At 33.7% G+C, this 19407-nt stretch overlaps 1 pseudogene; it reads left to right on the forward strand.

Annotated features, from left to right (window-relative positions):
* LOC149816894 (alkaline/neutral invertase E, chloroplastic-like) overlaps positions 1-18373 on the forward strand; it is a 36220-nt pseudogene extending 17847 nt beyond the window's left edge.
* Positions 18374-19407: the final 1034 nt, after the last annotated feature.

Consider the following 19407-nt stretch of genomic DNA (forward strand, 5'->3'; position numbering starts at 1 on the left):
TGTCCTATTATCTTCATCTAATCAAAATTTTCTACACCAACCTCTCTGTCAACCATGACTAATCAACTATCACTACAATGGTCCATGGTTAAATAATTTCTTTTGACATTCCCCTATTAGGCTGCATTCTTAACATTTCTTCCTATGGAATCGAACTACCAAACATAGTACATCTAGATCGTACTGTGTTTAAAAAGGTCCTCCACTCCACTCGATCCACCCACTTCCCGTGGCATACGACCAATCTGAAACCCCATGCTCTGCTATTGTCACAAATCCTCTCCTCCAATGTCTTCCCCAAACAACCATCCAAGGGATTCATGGCAAACGAAATCTCTCTTATCATCTATGTGATCTTTTGTTCCTTCCCCATAAATTGGTCCAGCATCATTTTCAATAACATGATTAATTTTCGTACCTTTCGTTCTCTTCCATTCGGTTATTTTATCACCCATATTCTTAAGTATTTCGATGTGCCACTTCAAAATGATGTTGTCTTTTATTCTATTCATGCATTTGATGACTCCTACTTCCCCGAAGGGTCACCTCCTCAACTTTCTGACGATGAAGGCCATGGTGAGGCAGATTCGGCAACAACTTCTGAACTAGACATATTCTCAGCTCTTGTCGACATCCAGAACTCTCAAGATCTCCTACTGAGGAACCAAGCTTCTCTGCACTAAGCCTTTCAATCATTGAAGATCGGCCAAGATGCTCTACTCCAGAAGTTTCATCACTCATCTGATTCTGAATGAACTTTTTTGTTGGTCTGTAATAATATTTTTTTATACTCTGATCCCTCCTTTTTGTCTATGACAAAGGGGGAGAAAAACCTGTCTCTCCTATGCTGGAGAAATTCTTTAAAACTCAAACTTTTACTTTTTTATGTTTTTTTATGATATCATTATTATTATGCATATGGCTTTTTGACAGGGGGAGCATATATTGTCATCATAAAAAAGGGAGAGAATGTTGAGAAACTATGTTTTGATGATACATAATATGATATGCTGTCATACATGCTTTAATATGATATGATGATATGCCTTCATGAAAATGTTATATTATGACTGGATATGATTTGTCATGCATTTAACGAGTAATTGATGCAAGTTTATTTCACCTAAAAAGAATGGAGACAACCTGATCAAGTACAACTATTTGATGCAATCATACTCTCTGGAGAAAAAGCTTGATGGGTCATACATTCATAAAGACTATCCTAGAAGATCGGCTACTTCAAGATGAAGACTTTTTTCTTCTTTAGAGTCATATGTAACAGAACCTTCAGAAGCATGCATATTGCATATTTCATATTACATGCTTTAAATATCACACAAGCCATTTATTTACAAAAAAAAACTAAGTTTTCATAAAAGGATACGATATTTCAAAAACATTTTTTTTGAAACAAATCATTGTACCTTCTTACAAGCATTTATGAAAAAGACAACTTGAAATGATATCAAAGTTAATAATTTCAAGTATGAAAGAAAAAGACAAAATGAATTAACTCATAATACAAAATCGTTTATCTTGAATTGACAAATATTATTTTATATACAAAATTGCTTATTGTTTAAACAAGACAATTAAGTTTTGAAATGACCATTTATTTAATAATAAAATTTACACTCAAGAATGTCGACTTACTTAAAGCCATCATTCTTTCTGTAAACATTAAATGTCATCTCAAAAAGCATTTGAGAAATGACCATTTATTTAATAATAAAATTCACACTCAAGAATGTTGACTTACTTAAAGCCATCATTCTTTCTGTAAATATTAAATGCCATCTCAAAAAGCATTTGAGAAATGACCATTTATCAATAAAGTACTTAACAAAGCATTTATTGTACTTACATGCATTTAACTAAAGAAGTGACGATTTGTAAGAAAAATATTAATATACTACAAATCATTAAATTGAGTAAAGACAAAATTACATGATAGATTACACACCAACGTTCAATGTACTACAAATCATTTATTATGAGAAAAGACACATTACAAATTATACCTTATTTAAAAAGCAACAATGAATAAGTGTAGCCCAAATGCTACACTTATGGAAAGAAGACTTTTCGAAAAAGCAATATACTACACTTATCATTTCACACAAAGTTGTTTTTGAAATGACCTGACACCTCATATCCCAAAAGGATAATCATTTCAATAAGGCAACGACTATTTTTTTCTTAAGACTATATATATACAAACAAAATAGTCTTTCAGTATAGACGTAAGCTTACAAAGAGAAAAACTCTTATTCGATATTCGAAAAAAAGAGCTTAGAAAAAGAAAGAGAAAAGAAAAAGAAAAGAAAAAGAAAAGAAAGAGAAAAAGTCAAGAAAAGCTCTTTGACAAAAGAATCTATTGTGTGTGAAAAGAAAAGAACATTCTGAGAATCTTCATTCGTGCATTCATATCATTGTGAAGGTTCTATAGGAAAGTATTGTAACTTTTTGTTTTCTGTTGTATCCCTTCTCTGTTGAGAGAAGTAGACCTTTGTGAAAGAGGGTGTTTCCCTTCTCTGTTGAGAGAAGTAGACCTCTGTGAAAGAGGGTGTTTTCCTTCTCTGTTGAGAGAAGTAGACCTCTGTGAAAAAGGGTGTTTCCCTTCTTTGTTGAGAGAAGTAGACCTCTGTGAAAGAGGGTGTTTCTCTTCTCTGTTGAGAGAATTAGACCTCTGAGAAAGAGGGTGTTGTACTATTTATCCCGTAACACGGATGTTATAGTGAAAAGCTCAAGTGTTTCACTTGGGGACTGGATGTAGGTCAGTAACTCGACCGAACGAGTATAAATCCTGTGTTTTTCTGTGTTGTGCCTTATTGCCTTTAATTTTAGTTTATCGATCTTTATCATATTTCACTATTCACCCTCCCCCTCTAGTGGAATTTCGTCATCTTGTGAGATATTGTTTTGTTCGTTAATATCGATTTGTAATATATTTTACTGAATTGTCGTATATCGATTTGTAGGATATTATGCTGAATTGACGTAAATCGATTTGTAATATATTATGCTGAATTGTCGTATATCGATTTGTGAGATATTGTTTTGGTTGTTAATATTGATTTGTAATATATTATGCTAAATTGCCATATATCGATTTGTAAGATATTATGCTGAATTGCTTAATATCAATTTTTAATATATTATGCTAAATTGTCGTATATCAATTTATAAGATAATGTGTGTTTTCTAGTATCGATTTGTGAGATATGGTTTTGTTTGTTAATATCGGTTTGTAAGCTATTATGTTGAATTTCTGTATCGATTTGTAATATATTATGCTCAATTGCTATATATCGATTTGTAAGATATTATGTGTTTTCTAGTATCGATTTTTTTATAATATTTGTAGTATGATTTCTATTATAGAATTACAACAAAGAATTATAACATTACAATAAACAATTATCGATTTACAACAAATAATTATAGAATTACAACAAAGAATTATCGATTTACAACAACGAATTATCGATATGGCAAGCATATAAGAGATGCTCATGGTGAACGTGGGGGCTCCTGCAATCTCACAGACTGCCTTCTTGGAGGCTCCTCCAACACGGGTCTCCTCGACAACGAGGCTTCATGGTACATCAATCTTGGAGGAGAAGACTGAAGTGGGGAAGATGGTGGCTCCAATTTCAACTGCAACCACCTTCTTGGTGGGGTTGGCTCCTCCAACATGGGTTTCTTCGATGATATTGGTATGTCGCAATAAGACAACAATGAAACAGAGGGTGGAGAAGATGGAGGTTCCTCGATTGTTACCTGCGATCACGTCAATGGCACTTCGTATTCAAAATCAACATCTTCCTTGTGTCTCAAATTGAACATTAGCTAAAGCAAAAGATAGAAAAGGTTGACGATACACTACAAACTAAAAACCACGCAGATGAACAAATGCATTCAGCAGACCATGTTCTAATTCATTATACCTCACATGCATTGTCATTATCGTTTACATGGGAAGCAATATACTGTATTACATACTTGTTCATGCGAAGGGCTTGGTTGCTTAGGGGTTGATTGTTTCTTAGACATTTTCTTGCAAACCATTTTCAGTGCACCCGTATATCGATTTGTAGGATATTATGTTGAAGGGCTGGCGCTATCAGCTATTTCAGCAATTGCAACAATTGCAGCATGTGCTTCAGTTACTTTACAATGTGACCTTAACATAGGAGTCATAAATGAAGTGACTAATTCATGGTTATGATCATTGATTAAAGTACAAACTACATATTTCCCATTCGAAAGTCTTCTTAACACCATTCTCGCTGGACAACTGCATCTTGAATTCGGCTTGCTTCTTGTTGGATTTTCACTTGACTTTTTCCAACCTTGCTTAGAACAAACATATGCCTTTCTCACTACAACACCCTATGCATTTTTTGCCCAAGAATACCTTCTAACACTGAAGCCAAGTTTTAAGGCATAATCATTGTAAAAATTTTATGCAGCTTCCTCATTATTAAACTGCATTCTCTCTACAGGAAAAAGTCAAATGTACTATCATGTAGACTTGAGGTGCCTGCACCTTTGTCAAGTGGACTGTCATGACCGTCTACCTCATTATCGAATTGCATTTCGTCTGCTGGAATATTCAACTTAAGAGTGAATCCAATGTCTGCACCTTTCTTATCATGTGCATCATTAGTGCACATATTCAATTCTTCAGGTGCGTATATAGTATGGATGTTCGTTGCTCCATGACTTCCCAATCATTGAGATACATCATCTTCACTGCAACTAGTTGATATGCTCAACACTGTCATGAGCAAAATATCAATTTGCATTAGCTAGCGCATACATTTACTACGATTTATGCAAGATGCATATAACAATGGATACCGATTAGTTAAGCAAGTCAAAGAAACGATTGAATGAATCACAGTATCAAAGATTCAATATAATAGCTTACAAATTGATATTAACAAACAAAACCATATCTCAGAAATCGATACTAGAAAACACATAATATCTTACAAATCGATATATGACAATTCAACATAATATATTACAAATTGGTTTATGATAATTCAACATAATATCTTACAAATCAATATACAACAATTCAGCAAAATATATTACAAATCGATAGTAACAAACAGAACAATATCTCACAAATCGACACTAGAAAATGCATAATATCTTACAAATCGATATACGGCAATTCAACATAATATATTACAAATCGATGTTAACAAACAAAACAATATCTCATAATTTGACACTAGAAAACACATAATATCTTACAAATCGATATATGGCAATTCAGCATAATATATTACAAATCGATAGTAACAAACAAAACAATATCTCACAAATCGACATTAGAAAATACATAATATCTTACAAATCAATATACGATAATTTAGCATAATATATTATAAATCGATATTAACAAACAAAACAATATCTCACAAATTGATAATAGAAAACACATAAAATCTTACAAATCGATATATAACAATTCAGCATAATATATTACAAATCGATATTAACAAACAAAATAATATCTCACAAATCGACACTAGAAAATACATAATATCTTACAAATCGTTAGTAACAAACAAAACAATATCTCACAAATCGACATTAGAAAATACATAATATCTTACAAATCGATATACGATAATTCAGCATAATATATTATAAATCGATATTAACAAACAAAACAATATCTCACAAATTGATAATAGAAAACACATAATATCTTACAAATCGATATATGACAATTCAGCATAATATATTACAAATCGATATACGACAATTCAACATAATATATTACAAATCGATATTAACAAACAAAACAATATCTCATAAATCGACTATAGAAAACACATAATATCTTACAAATCGATATACGACAATTCAACATAATATATTACAAATCGTTATTAACAAATAAAACAATATTTCATACATTGACACTAGAAAACATATAATATCTTACAAATCGATATACAATAATTCAGCATAATATATTACAAATCAATATTAACAAACAAAACAATCACTACAAGAAAAATGTGTATTAGCGAAGGTCACTATCCGTCGCAGATTCTGTCGCCAACGTGTTTAGCGACGAATTCGCAACGGATTCGTGATGGATAGCATCCGTCGCATAATCCTAGTCGCTAAATTACGACAGAATTTATCTATCACCAGTCTGTCCCTAATTAGCGATGGCTTATTTCTGTCGCTAATTAGCGACAGATTATATTCAGATATAATCTGTCGCTAACTTGTCGTCGGCAAGTTAGCAACGGATTAAAGTCCGTCTCAAACCATCGTCTGATTGAAATTGCCAATGGCTTGGCGACAGAAATAATTTGTCGCTAATTTTAAAAAATTTAAAAAAAAAATGAATTATGAAACTCGAGAAAAATTTCTCGTAATACAATTCATATAACCTACTTATAAAAAACAAAATACATATACAGGTGAAACAAAATTAACACAGGTTCTAAGTTAAACAATTAAATACAGTTTTTGCCAAGTTATAATTAATTACAAGTATGTCAAACAAATTAAATATATGAAACTAATCATCATCAAGATTCGGGGCATCATCCTCTTCATTTTCTCGATCTACCCCTCCCTCCATACCTCTGTCAGCTTCTCTATACTGATCATCTCCAGCATCCTACAAGAGAACCAAATTGGTAATATTTATAAACAAAATATAAACAAAATGCTCATATGTTTTGTCTTTTACCCATATTTAAAATTATTTCTTTAAAGAAGGTAATTAGAGTCTTTTCAAGAAACATATTATATTTGTTTTTCTTTATGTAGCCGATTTCATGTTTTGTCTTTTTCCTACATTTCTTTTCATGTTGTCTTGTATATGATGTAAGGTACAATTATTACATTTTGAAATCATGTCAAAATACATTTTTCATAAATGGTTGTAAGGAGGTACAATTATTAGTTTTCAAAAAGGAGTTTTTTGAAACTATCGTATACTTTTATGATATAGTTTTTATGAATGAGTATGTAATATGCAATATGCATGTTCCTGAAGGTTCTGTTACATATGACTCTAAAGAAGAAAAAAATCTTCATCTTGAGGTAGCTGATCTCTTCAGTTGATCTTTAGAAATGCATGGCTCATCAAGCTTTTTCTTCAAGGAGTATGATTGCGCTAGTTGTACTTGAACAAGAAGTCTCCATCCTTTTTGGGTGAGATGTCCTTGCATCAAATACTCGTTAGATTTATGGCAAAACATATTCAGTCATAATATAACATTTTTCAAGAGGACATATTATCATATCATATAAAAACAAATACGACAGTGTATCATATTATGTGACATCAAAACAGAGTTTCTCAACATTCTCCCCCTTTTTTATGATGACAAAATATGCTCCCCCTGTCAAAAAGACATTATGCATAGAGATAATAATATGATAAAATATTGAAAAATGTTTAAAGAGAGTATTTCTCCAATAATGGAGACGGGTTTTCTCCCCCTTTGTCATGGACAAAAAGGAAGGGATCATAGTAAGAGAGTTATTACAGACCAAAAGTAATTAAAAGTTATTATAGACCAAAAAAAATACGTTTATTTTGAGCCGGAGGAAGGGTGAAACTTGTGGAGTAATGCATCTTGGCCGAGTTGGAGTGAAGCTTGATTCTTCAGAAGGAGATCCTGGGTGTTCTGAATATTGACAATAGCTGTGAAGATGTCAAGGTCAGAAGTTGCTGCTTGATCTGCTTCTTGAAGGCCTTCGTCGTCAGAGTTTAGAGAAGAGGACTCTTCTTCATAAAGAGAGGAGTCATCAATTATATTGTTTGAGTAGTAGACGACATCGGTTGCAAGAGGAATCAGGAAGAATTCAAGAATGAGTGAGATGAAGTATCTGAAGGGAAGAGACTTAAAAGAATGAAAGTTGATCATGTTGTGGAAGATGACACTGGTCCAGTTGATAGGAAAGGCAGAGAAGATGGCATAAAGAAGAAGGGAGACTTCATTTGCAATAAATCCCTTGGAGGGCGACTTGGGGACGATATTGGAGGAAAGAATTTTGGACAACAACAGAGCATGAGGTTGGAGATTGCTCTCATGCCATGGGAAGTGAGTGGAGCGAGTGGAGAGGAGGATTTTCTGAAACACAGAGTGGTCGAGAGGAACAACGTTGGGAAGTTCAATACCGTAAGAAGAAATATTCAAAATATTGCCTAACTGAGATATGTCAAAGGAGAAAATTTTTCCATGTACCATGGAAGTGATAGAAGAGTCACATGGTCGATAGAAAGGTTGGTGTAGAAAACTTTGATAAGGTGAGGATAGATGGACATTTGTTTTGGAGAGGCTAGAACATGAATAAGTTCAGAAAGAGAAGTTTGTAAATCAAATGCTAGAAGGGCTTCAAGGTGAATCAAGCTGCCTGGTAGGATGGTCAAAGATTTTATGGAGTGATAAGTGTGAACGAGATCAGGAAATCTCAACTCAGAAGCTTGGAGTAAGTCGGATGTGCCAGAGAATGCCATTGCAAGAGCAAAAAGAAAACGAGCAAGAGAGAAGATCTTGGAACGAGTAAGGGTTTGTAAGTGAATAGAAAAAATTGTGGGAATGAGATATGAATCAATCTAATAAATAGAAGAAGAGAAATAATGGTGACAATAATTGAAGACAATGGAAGTGAATGATTTTTGGATTGTAGTTTGAATAAGGAAATTCGTGAGTTGTAAGTTAAGGGGCTTGTGAATGACAAATCAAATCAATGGTGGAAGATAGTGTATCATATTGGTATGTAAGTTAAGAAGGACATAGATTTGAACAAATATACTATGGGAGAGTGTATCGAGTAGTGAGAAATGTTATGAATGGAGTATGGAGTGACATATTGAAGAGAGTGAAGAAAATAATGGCCTAATAAAACAAACAACTTTAACTACATGATATTACTTGATATGGAAGCATTCCAAATTCGTGAAGTGTGATTTTGGAATAAGACAAACAAAGATGAGTGAGTGAGAGGCAATAATTTGTTATTTAATAAATATATATTTTGATAGGCGTGGAAGAAGAATGAATAGACATAAAGAAGGGTGATACGGATATGTGGTTTGAAAGATATGACATTTTTTAAAGAAAAGAATGCCTAAAAAAAATGTGTCATGATTAATGTGTCTTCACATTTGTATTGTTTTATGAGTATACGTAAAGATGAGAGGGACATAATTTGACTATAAATAGTGATGAGACAAAAAGATATTTATGAATGAAGAGTAATAATTGTTTGTATAAGAAATATTTTTATGGATATGCGTGGAAGGAGTGAGAGTAGTCATAGAGAAAAAGTGAGATGACATATATGGATTTTCGAGTAGGATAAGAAGTAATAAAAAATCATGATTAATAAAAGACATAAAGTTATGATTGATATGAATTATTGTTTATTTGATAAACATATTTTAAAGAAACTCGATTTGAGGAAGTTCATAGTTAGGTTTTAAAAGGACTCACAAACTCGGTTTGACAAGAATGGAGACTCAATTTGTATGAGAGAGAGAGAGATAAAAAGGTGATACAAAACGTACTAATGGGTGGAGTACAAGTGTTTTTACAATACTTTTTGTAAAAGATGTAAAACATGAAGAGATGATAATAGATAGTTCTTTAGGCTATGATATAAAAGATGATATAGTAAAAATGTACGTGAGATATAATAGTGTGTACGTAATATATGAGATATCACATGATATAGTAAAAAGTTTACGTGAGAACATAGTAACTAGATCTTTTGGAAGAAGGAAAAAAAATAATCATCCGATTTTAACTAAAAATTTAAAAAGCAAGATTTTTCATAAACTAATTATGTCATTATGTTGAAGGTGAATCAATTTATCGTAAGAGAAGTTTTCACAAAAGGACAAAAATAATAAAGGAGTTATGAGATGAGTGATGTAAACAATGTCATGATAGCTTTTAATATAATTAGTTTTTATGGATATGAGTGAAAAGAGATAGGACAAGAAGTCATAATGGGTGTGTACTTGAAAAGATGACAAGTTGAAATACATAAAGAATGTGTCTTATAAGATTTTTAAAGTGTACGTGAATATGGAAATCTAGTTTGACTAACAAAAATCGACAAGAAGAAGAAAACTTTTTAAAATAAAATTTTAACAAAACTTATTATAATAAGTGTGATTAATTTATAAGTCACTTAGTTTGCATATTCCTAGTTCTCTTCTAATTAGTGTAAAGTCTTCATGTTTCAATGGTTTAGTGAAAATATCTGCTAACTGTTGATTAGTGGGTATGAATTCCAGTTTAATTATTTTGTTTAAGACTTGTTCTCTTAAGAAGTGGTGTCTTATTTGAATGTGCTTAGTTCGTGAGTGTAAAATAGGATTTTTAAATAAGTTTATAGCACTAGTATTATCACAGAAGATAGTTGTATTTTCAAAATTTAAACCAAAATCTTTTAAGGTTTGTTTCATCCAGATAACTTGGGTACAGGCTAGGCTAGCAGCAATGTATTCAGCTTCAGTAGTTGATAAAGATACACAGTTTTGTTTCTTACTGAACCATGATACTAGTGAGTGCCCTAGCATATGACATGTTCCACTTGTGCTTTTTCTATCAGATTTACTTCCAGCAAAGTCAGCATCGCTGTATGAGATTAGATCAAATGTAGAGGATTTTGAATAGAATAATCCAAAATCAATTGTGTCTTTTAAATATCTCATTATTCTTTTTACAGCTTTAAGATGTGATTCTTTTGGATTTGACTGAAATCTAGCACACAAGCAAACACTGAACATAATATCTGGACGGCTAGCAGTTAAATATAGAAGTGATCCTATCATACCTCGGTATACCTTTGTATCAACAGACTTACCATCTTCATCTTTGTCCAAAACAGTAGTAGTGCTCATAGGAGTAGATTTTGAAGCAGTTGAGTTCATGTTGAACCTCTTCAGAAGTTCACGAGCATACTTAGATTGATTGATGAAAACTCCATCCTTGGTTTGCTTAATATGCAGTCCAAGAAAGTAGGTGAGTTCTCCCATCATACTCATTTCAAATTCTTTCTGCATAGACTTAGAAAATTCTTCACAAAGAGTGTTGTTAGAAGATCCAAAGATGATATCGTCTACATATATTTGAACAATTAGGGTATGATTATTCACTATTTTAACAAATAATGTAGAGTCTGCTTTGCCTACAGAAAAACCAGTTTTTAACAAAAAGGTTTTAAGTCTATCATACCAAGCACGAGGTGCTTGTTTTAAACCATACAAGGCACGTTTGAGTTTGAAAACATGATCTGGATATTGTTCATTTTCAAATCCAGGAGGTTGTTTTATATAAACTTCTTCATTTATAAAACCATTTAAAAAAGTACTTTTAACATCCATTTGATACAGTTTAAAGTCCATATAGCTTGCATATGCTAAAAACATTCTAATAGATTCAACTCTAGCAACAGGAGCAAATGTTTCATCAAAATCAATACCTTCCTCCTGGTTGTATCCTTGAGCTACTAGTCTTGCCTTATTTCTTACAACATTACCTGTTTCATCTAGCTTGTTTCTGAAGATCCATCTTGTCCCAATGATTGGATGATCCTTTGGTCTTGGTACAAGATCCCAAACTTCATTCCTTTGGAATTGATTCAGTTCTTCAGTCATGGCTAGCATCCAGAACTCACCGATGATGGCTTCATCAATTTTCTTTGGTTCAAGTTGAGAAATGAAAGCCATGTTTGCAATCCGTTCTAGTTGAGCTCTAGTTTGAACCCCCTTTGTCAGTTCTCCCAAAATCTGCTTTTGAGGATGATCTTTGATATCGACAAATGTTCTTTGATGATCATCTTCATTAGACTTAGCTGTGTTATCTAAAAATAAATCTGTACTTTCAACATCATCATCGTTAGTTTGCTTATGAACAGATTGATCAATAGATTCACAAAAACTAACATGCATAGATTCTTCAATAGTATTATAACTCTTATTGAAAACTCTGTATGCTTTACTATGACTTGAATATCCTAAGAATATGCCTTCAACGGATTTAGAATCAAATTTATCCAGGCTATCTTTTGTGTTTAGGATAAAGCATTTACATCCAAAGACTTTGAAATAGTCTATTCTTGGAGTTCTGTCATAGAATAGTTCATAGGGAGTTTTATTTAATAAAGGTCTAATGAGAACTCTATTTGTTATGTAGCATGCAGTATTAACAGCTTCTGCCCAAAAAGATTTAGCAAGATTATTGTGTTGGAGCATAGTTCTAGCAGATTCCTGAAGGGTTCTATTCTTTCTTTCTACTACACCATTTTGAGGTGCAGCTCTAGGAAAGGCAAAGTTATGAGAAATACCATGCAAGTTACAAAAATTTTCAAAAAGTTCATTTTCGAATTCTCCTCCATGGTCACTACGGATTTTAACAATAGAACAAGATTTTTCATTTTGTAATTTTTTACATAAAATTTCAAATTGACAAAACGTATCACTTTTGTTTTTCAAAAATATTACCCAAGTAAATCTTGAGAAGTCATCTACAATGACAAAAACGTATTTATTGTGATTATGACTAGCTACTCTAGAAGGACCAAAAAGATCCAGGTGGAGAAGCTCTAGAGGTCTTTTGCTAGAAATGATATTTTTTGATTTAAAAGATGATTTGAACAGTTTTCCTAATTGACATGCATCACAAAAATAATCTTTTTTAAAAGATATTTTGGGTAACCCACGTACTAACTTATTTTTAGCTAATTTAGACATGTACTTAGAATTTACATGACCCATTCTCATGTGCCATAAATGTTGAGAGTCATTATTAGCTATAAGGCAATGTTCTGTGATGTTTTCTAGGTATAGTTCATATATATTATTTTTTCTTATACCTTTTAAGATGATGTTTTCGTTGGTGTCTGCTATGAGGCATGCATCATGATTAAAGCTAACATTATAACCTGTGTCACACATCTGACTAATATTTAGTAGGTTATGTTTTAAGCCTTTAACAAGGAGAACGTCTTTGATAAGAGGTTTATCTATGTTACCAATATTACCAATGCCAATTATCAAACCTTTGTTGTTATCTCCAAAGGTGACGGTTCCTCCTTCTTTATGATGAAGAACAGTAAAAAGGTCTGGATGTCCTGTCATGTTCTTTGAACATCCACTATCTAGTATCCATCTGTTCTTCTTGTTTGGAGCCTGCAAAACATTAAGTAAAATTTCTTTTTGGTACCCAATCGGGTCCCTTTTTGTTAGACCTTGGAACCCATATCCATTTGGATTTGGGTTTGTCTACAACCTTAGAGGAGTTAAAAAAATTAACATTATAATACTCCTTATTTGGTTCAGACGAACTTTTCACAAAAGTGGTCTTTTGATTCATACAAGAAGGCTTGTTGAAATGAGAGTAGCCAATACCATTCTTGTAGAAAGAGACTTTTTGAGAAGATAGGAGTTTATCCAAGTTCTCTTTTCCTTTAGTAAACTTAAAAACCGTTTTCATAAGGTTTTCAGTTTTACTTTTTAATTCTGAAATTTCTACTTGCAGATTTTTAGTCTTGAAGCTAGTAGATAAGATTTCAGAAGCAATAAGAAGATTTTTCTTTTTCAACTCAGAGTTTTCATTGCTGAGTTTTTCATTTTTTTGGGAAAGCTCTAAATTTTCAGATTTTAATGTTTTATTTTTGGAGCTTAATTTTCTAGATTCTTCAAATAGTTCTTGAAAAGCATCTAGAAGTTCTTCAAAGGAAAAATCAGAAATTTCACTTACAGAACTTTCGTTTGCCATGAAGCACATGTTTGCAGTTTCGGCTTCATCATCACTTGACTCTTCACTGGTGGATGGTTCTGAGTCATCCCATTGAGCATGCAGAGCCTTTTTCTTGAAGAACCTCTTCTTTGGTTCCTCGGTCTTGGATTTTCTTTTGAGAAGGGGACAGTCACGCCTTAATTGACCTGGCTTATTACACTGATAGCACATGGGATCTTCCTTAGGATCTTTTCTTTCCTTGTGCTTGTTTGGAAGCCGGTTCCTTCTCATGAAGCGCTGAAATTTTCTGGTTAGTAGCGCAATTTCGGATTCTTTATCTGAGTCTTCATTCTCAGATAGAGCTGGGAAAGCTAGAGTTTTCTTTATTGGCTGCTCTTCTTCCCTTTTTTCTTTCATGTGGACTTCATAGGCCAGAAGATTGCCTATTAAGTCATTCAAAGTAAGCTTAGATAAATCTTGAGCTTCTCAATAGCTGTAGTCTTTTTCTCTCAATCAGTTGTGAGAGATCTCAAGATTTTCTTCACCTTTTCTGTTTGGGAATATGTTACACCCAGAGATTTCAGATCGTTGGTGATGTTGGTGAATCTGGTAAACATCTCTGTGATGGGTTCATCTTTGTTCATTTTGAACAACTCATATTTTCTAACAAGAGATGAGATTTTGGCTTCTTTCACTTTGTTTGTTCCTTCATGAATAACCTCCAAAGAATGCCAAATATCATATGCAGATTCACATATAGATATTCTATTGAATTCGTTTTGATCAATGGCACAATATAAGGCATTCATAGCCTTTGCATTTAGGTTTGCCATTTTCTTTTCTTCATCAAACCATAAGTTATAGTCTGCGGATGGAGATGTGTATGAATGCTCAACAATTTTCCATACAGCAAAATCTATGGATTTGAGAAATATAGCCATTATGCACTTCCAGTATCCATAGTTGGAGCCATTGAAGAAAGGAGGACGAGATGCGTGTTGTCCTTCAATATCACGAGCATAAGAGGTAGATGCCATTTGTGCTGGAAGACTTGTTATGTCGAAACCAGCAGACCTGCTCTGATACCAAATGAAATTCCACTAGAGGGGGGGTGAATAATGAAATATGATAAAGATCGATAAAATAAAATAATCAAGCAATAAGGCACAACACATAAAACACAGAATTTATACTGGTTCGGTCAATACCCAGACCTACATCCAGTCCCCAAGCAAACCACTTGAGCTTTCCACTATAACATCCGAGTCACCGGATAAATAGTACAACACCCTCTTCCTCAGAGGTCTTCTTCTCTCAACAGAGAAGGACAACACCCTCTTTCACAGAGGTCTTCTTCTCTCAACAGAGAAGGGCACACCCTCTTACACAGAGGTCTACTTCTTTCAATAAAGAAGGAATACAGTGAATAACAGAGTTACAATACTTCCTATAGAACCTTCAGAATGATATGAATGCACGAATGAAGGATTCTCAGAATGTTCTGTTTGTCACTCAGAGGATACTCTTTGTCAAAGAGCTGGACTTGACTTTTTCTCTTTTCTTTCTTTTTTTTTTCTCTTTCTTTTTCAAGGCTCTTTTTTTAAATAATGAATAGAATTTTTCTCATTGTAAGCTCACACGTCTATTCCATTCCCTTGTGAATAGTTTATTTGAGTGTGTTTATATAGCTTTAAAAAAGTAGTCGTTACATTTTGAAATCGTAGCCTTTTTGAAATGTGATTTGTTGTCATTTCAAAAACATTTTTTAGAGAAATTCGAGAATGCCTTTTTCCATAAAAGTAAAATATAGGGTACACTAGTCGTTGTAATATTTTAGGTAATACATATTTTATATAAAAAGTCTATTTCTTACAATAGTACATTGAACGTTGCATTGTAGTTTTGTCTTTATTCTAATTAATGATTTGAGGTACATAAGTACTTCTTTACTTTAAATGAGTGTAAGTACAATGAGTGCTTTGAGATATTTATTTGTACATAGTCATGTCAAGTGTTTTCTTTATCTTGTGTTTTTCAAAGTCTTCAGAGAGAATGAGGACTACAAGAAGGTCGACATTCTTGAGAAGGATTTTTAACAAGGATTTCTTACAGGAGGTATTTAATGCTTGTACAAAGAGAATGATGACTTCAAGTAAGTCAACATTCTATGGGTTTGTAAAAAGGTAACTAGAGTTTTTATCAAAACCTTTATTATATTTGTTTTCTTTGTATAGCTGATTTTCATGTTTTGTCTTTTACCCATATTTGAAATCATTTCTTTAAATAAGGTAACTAGAGTCTTTTCAAAAACATATTATATTTGTTTTCTTTGTGTAGCCGATTTTCATGTTTTGTCTTTTACCCATATTTAAAATTATTTCTTTAAAGAAGGTAATTAGAGTCTTTTCAAGAAACATATTATATTTGTTTTTCTTTATGTAGCCGATTTCATGTTTTGTCTTTTTCCTACATTTCTTTTCATGTTGTCTTGTATATGATGTAAGGTACAATTTTTACATTTTGAAATCATGTCAAAATACCTTTTTCATAAATGGTTGTAAGGAGGTACAATTATTAGTTTTCAAAAAGGAGCTTTTTGAAACTATCGTATTATTTTATGATATAGTTTTTATGAATGAGTATGTAATATGCAATATGCATGTTCCTGAAGGTTCTGTTACATATGACTCTAAAGAAGAAAAAAATCTTCATCTTGAGGTAGCCGATCTCTTCAGTTGATCTTTAGGAATGCATGACTCATCAAGCTTTTTCTTCAAGGAGTATGATTGCACTAGTTGTACTTGAACAGAAAGTCTCCATCCTTTTTGGGTGAGATATCCTTGCATCAAATACTCGTTAGATTTATGGCAAAACATATTCAGTCATAATATAACATTTTTCAAGAGGACATATTATCATATCATATAAAATCAAATACGACAGTGTATCATATTACGTGACATCAAAACAGAGTTTCTCAACAGATCTCTCCAACATCAGTTGTCTGAATGTATACCTGTTCAACTCTCTCTATGGATTCTCTCTGCTTGGATCATTCTGCACAATCTTAGTTTTCTATTTCGGCGTTCATCTTTCATAGTGAGCACCTCCCTGAATTGGAGATGCTGGAAGTGGCACCTAACTGGTTTGTTGTTTCTTATTTCACGCAGGCATTGTTCTATTCAGCTCTTCTCTGTGCCCGTGAAATGCTTGCACCTGAGGATGGATCGGCTGACCTCATCCGAGCATTGAATAATCGGCTCATAGCATTATCTTTCCATATAAGAGAATATTATTGGGTTGATGTGAAGAAACTCAATGAGATCTATCGTTACAAGACCGAGGAGTACTCTTATGATGCTGTTAACAAGTTCAACATCTATCCGGATCAGATCCCCCCTTGGTTAGTGGAATGGATGCCTAATCGAGGAGGGTATTTGATTGGGAATTTACAACCAGCTCACATGGATTTCCGTTTCTTTTCTCTTGGAAACTTGTGGTCTGTAGTTTGTAGTTTAGCTACAAAAGAGCAGTCTGAAGCTATACTTGACCTGATTGAAGCAAAGTGGACCGACTTAGTTGCAGAGATGCCATTCAAGATATGTTATCCCGCTCTTGAAGGTGAAGAGTGGAGAATCATCACTGGCAGTGACCCAAAAAACACTTAAGTGTGACATCCTTATGATGAAATTCAGCTTGCTTTGTCATTTACTTTATGTATGCATATTTATTTTCTACTGTTGGTGTTGCAGGCCTTGGTCATATCATAATGGTGGTTCGTGGCCGACATTACTTTGGCAGGTAGTACCAACCTCTGTATGATATTCCCACATTGCAGTTGTAAATAAAAAAAAGAGAGTTCCTTGTCAGAGCTAAATATTTGAACATAAGTGCATTTATACGTCAGTGGATGTGCTCAGTGGTGTGACAAGTAGCTCAAAGAGGAAAACTACACTTCTTAGATTTTTTCGGCATTGATGGGGTGATCGACCCCGTCAAACATGAGAGTCGATCTTCATGGCTGATTTTTCTGTCTTTACTTTGCAAAACTTGGATTGGTTTGAAACAACATTTGGTTTGATTCTTATTTGAACCAAATTTTGTGAATATCTTCATGCAGTGCTCTCTCTCTCTCTCTCACACACACACACGCGCGCGCGCACACACACACAGCAACTAAGATTGCTTGGGATTAGTCGAATGAGATGTTTGTCACACTGTTATTACTGGGGTCTTGGATTTGAATCCCTGGAGGAAATCCTCCTGCTTGAACTCTGATACATGTGTTCTTATTGCAGCTAACTGTGGCATGCATAAAGATGAATAGATTGGAGGTGGCAGCAAAAGCGGTTGAGGTTGCAGAGAGGCAAATATCAAGAGATCGATGGCCGGAATATTATGACACGAAGAAAGGACGTCTCATTGGGAAACAAGCACGCTTATATCAGGCATGGTCTGTTGCTGGCCTTCTAGTGGCGAAGCTCTTACTAAGAAACCCAGAAGCTGCAAAGATTCTTACGTGTGAAGAGGATGCTGAATTGGTGAGTGCTTTCTACTGCATGCTAGATGCCAATCCCAAGAGGAAACGGGGTCGGAGGGCCAACAAGAGCTACATTGTATGAGAATTCAGAGAAAGCAAGCATAAAAGTACGTGATCAGTGTATTTAGATGTTGGCAGTCTGTTGGATGGTTTCACATCAATGAGAAATAGGTCAATGTGCTTGCTGCGGTTCGATGAAAGCCATACAATAAAAATGGTAGCCTTGATACTGCACCTGTTATGCCATGGTTCAGTTACTCAAGTGGGATACTTATCTTCCTCTATCTGACCTTCATTGCGCTTCCTTTTCCAGCGTATCATTGCTATTCATGTCACAAGACACTACAACAAAGTAGTAGATTAGCGACGACCACATTCCGTCGCTAATCCGTCGCTAACCATGTTAGTGACGGATTAGCGACAACGAGGCGACAATATGCTTACGTCGCGAATATTTCGACGCTAACTGGCGACGGAATTATTCCGTCGCCAGGTCCGTCGCTAATTGCGACGGAATAACGAGCGCTATATTCCGTCGCCAATCCGCCGGTACTAAACGGCGACCACGGTTTGGCGTCGGATTTAATTCCGTCGCTATGTCGTCGCTAGATTAATATGAATAGCGACGGATGGTTCCGTCACTAATCCGTCGCAAACACGAAAAAAAAATAAAAAAAAATTATTTGAAAATTAATTACCGAGAACTGTACAATTTCTATTTCCTGTATAATTTCTATTTCCTGTAAATAAAAAACAAACCACACAAAAAAATTCATATAACAAGTATCTACAACAATTAATCGTTCCACCTTAAAATTAAGAAGTTTAATTATTTACAATTCAACAATTACAATTAGGAAAAATAAAAAAAATAGAACTTCTTCAACACAGTCCTCTAATCATCGCCAAGATTTTGTGCGTCTTCTTGTTCATTGTCTTTATCTGTCCCTTCAGCTCCACTACCCTGATTATCGCTAGCAGCCTACACAAGAAAAGAACAGTCAGTATTGATAAACAAAATATAATGAAATAAATTACACACTATATGTGATTCTATCATGTGCTCATGTGTGATCTAAGGCAATAAAAAAACTCTATATGTGATTCTATCATGCT

The sequence above is a fragment of the Nuphar pumila genome, chromosome 14 (assembly GCF_984573655.1).
Source record: "Nuphar pumila chromosome 14, dmNupPumi1.hap1.1, whole genome shotgun sequence".
In the NCBI taxonomy this organism is placed as follows: Eukaryota; Viridiplantae; Streptophyta; class Magnoliopsida; order Nymphaeales; family Nymphaeaceae; genus Nuphar; species Nuphar pumila.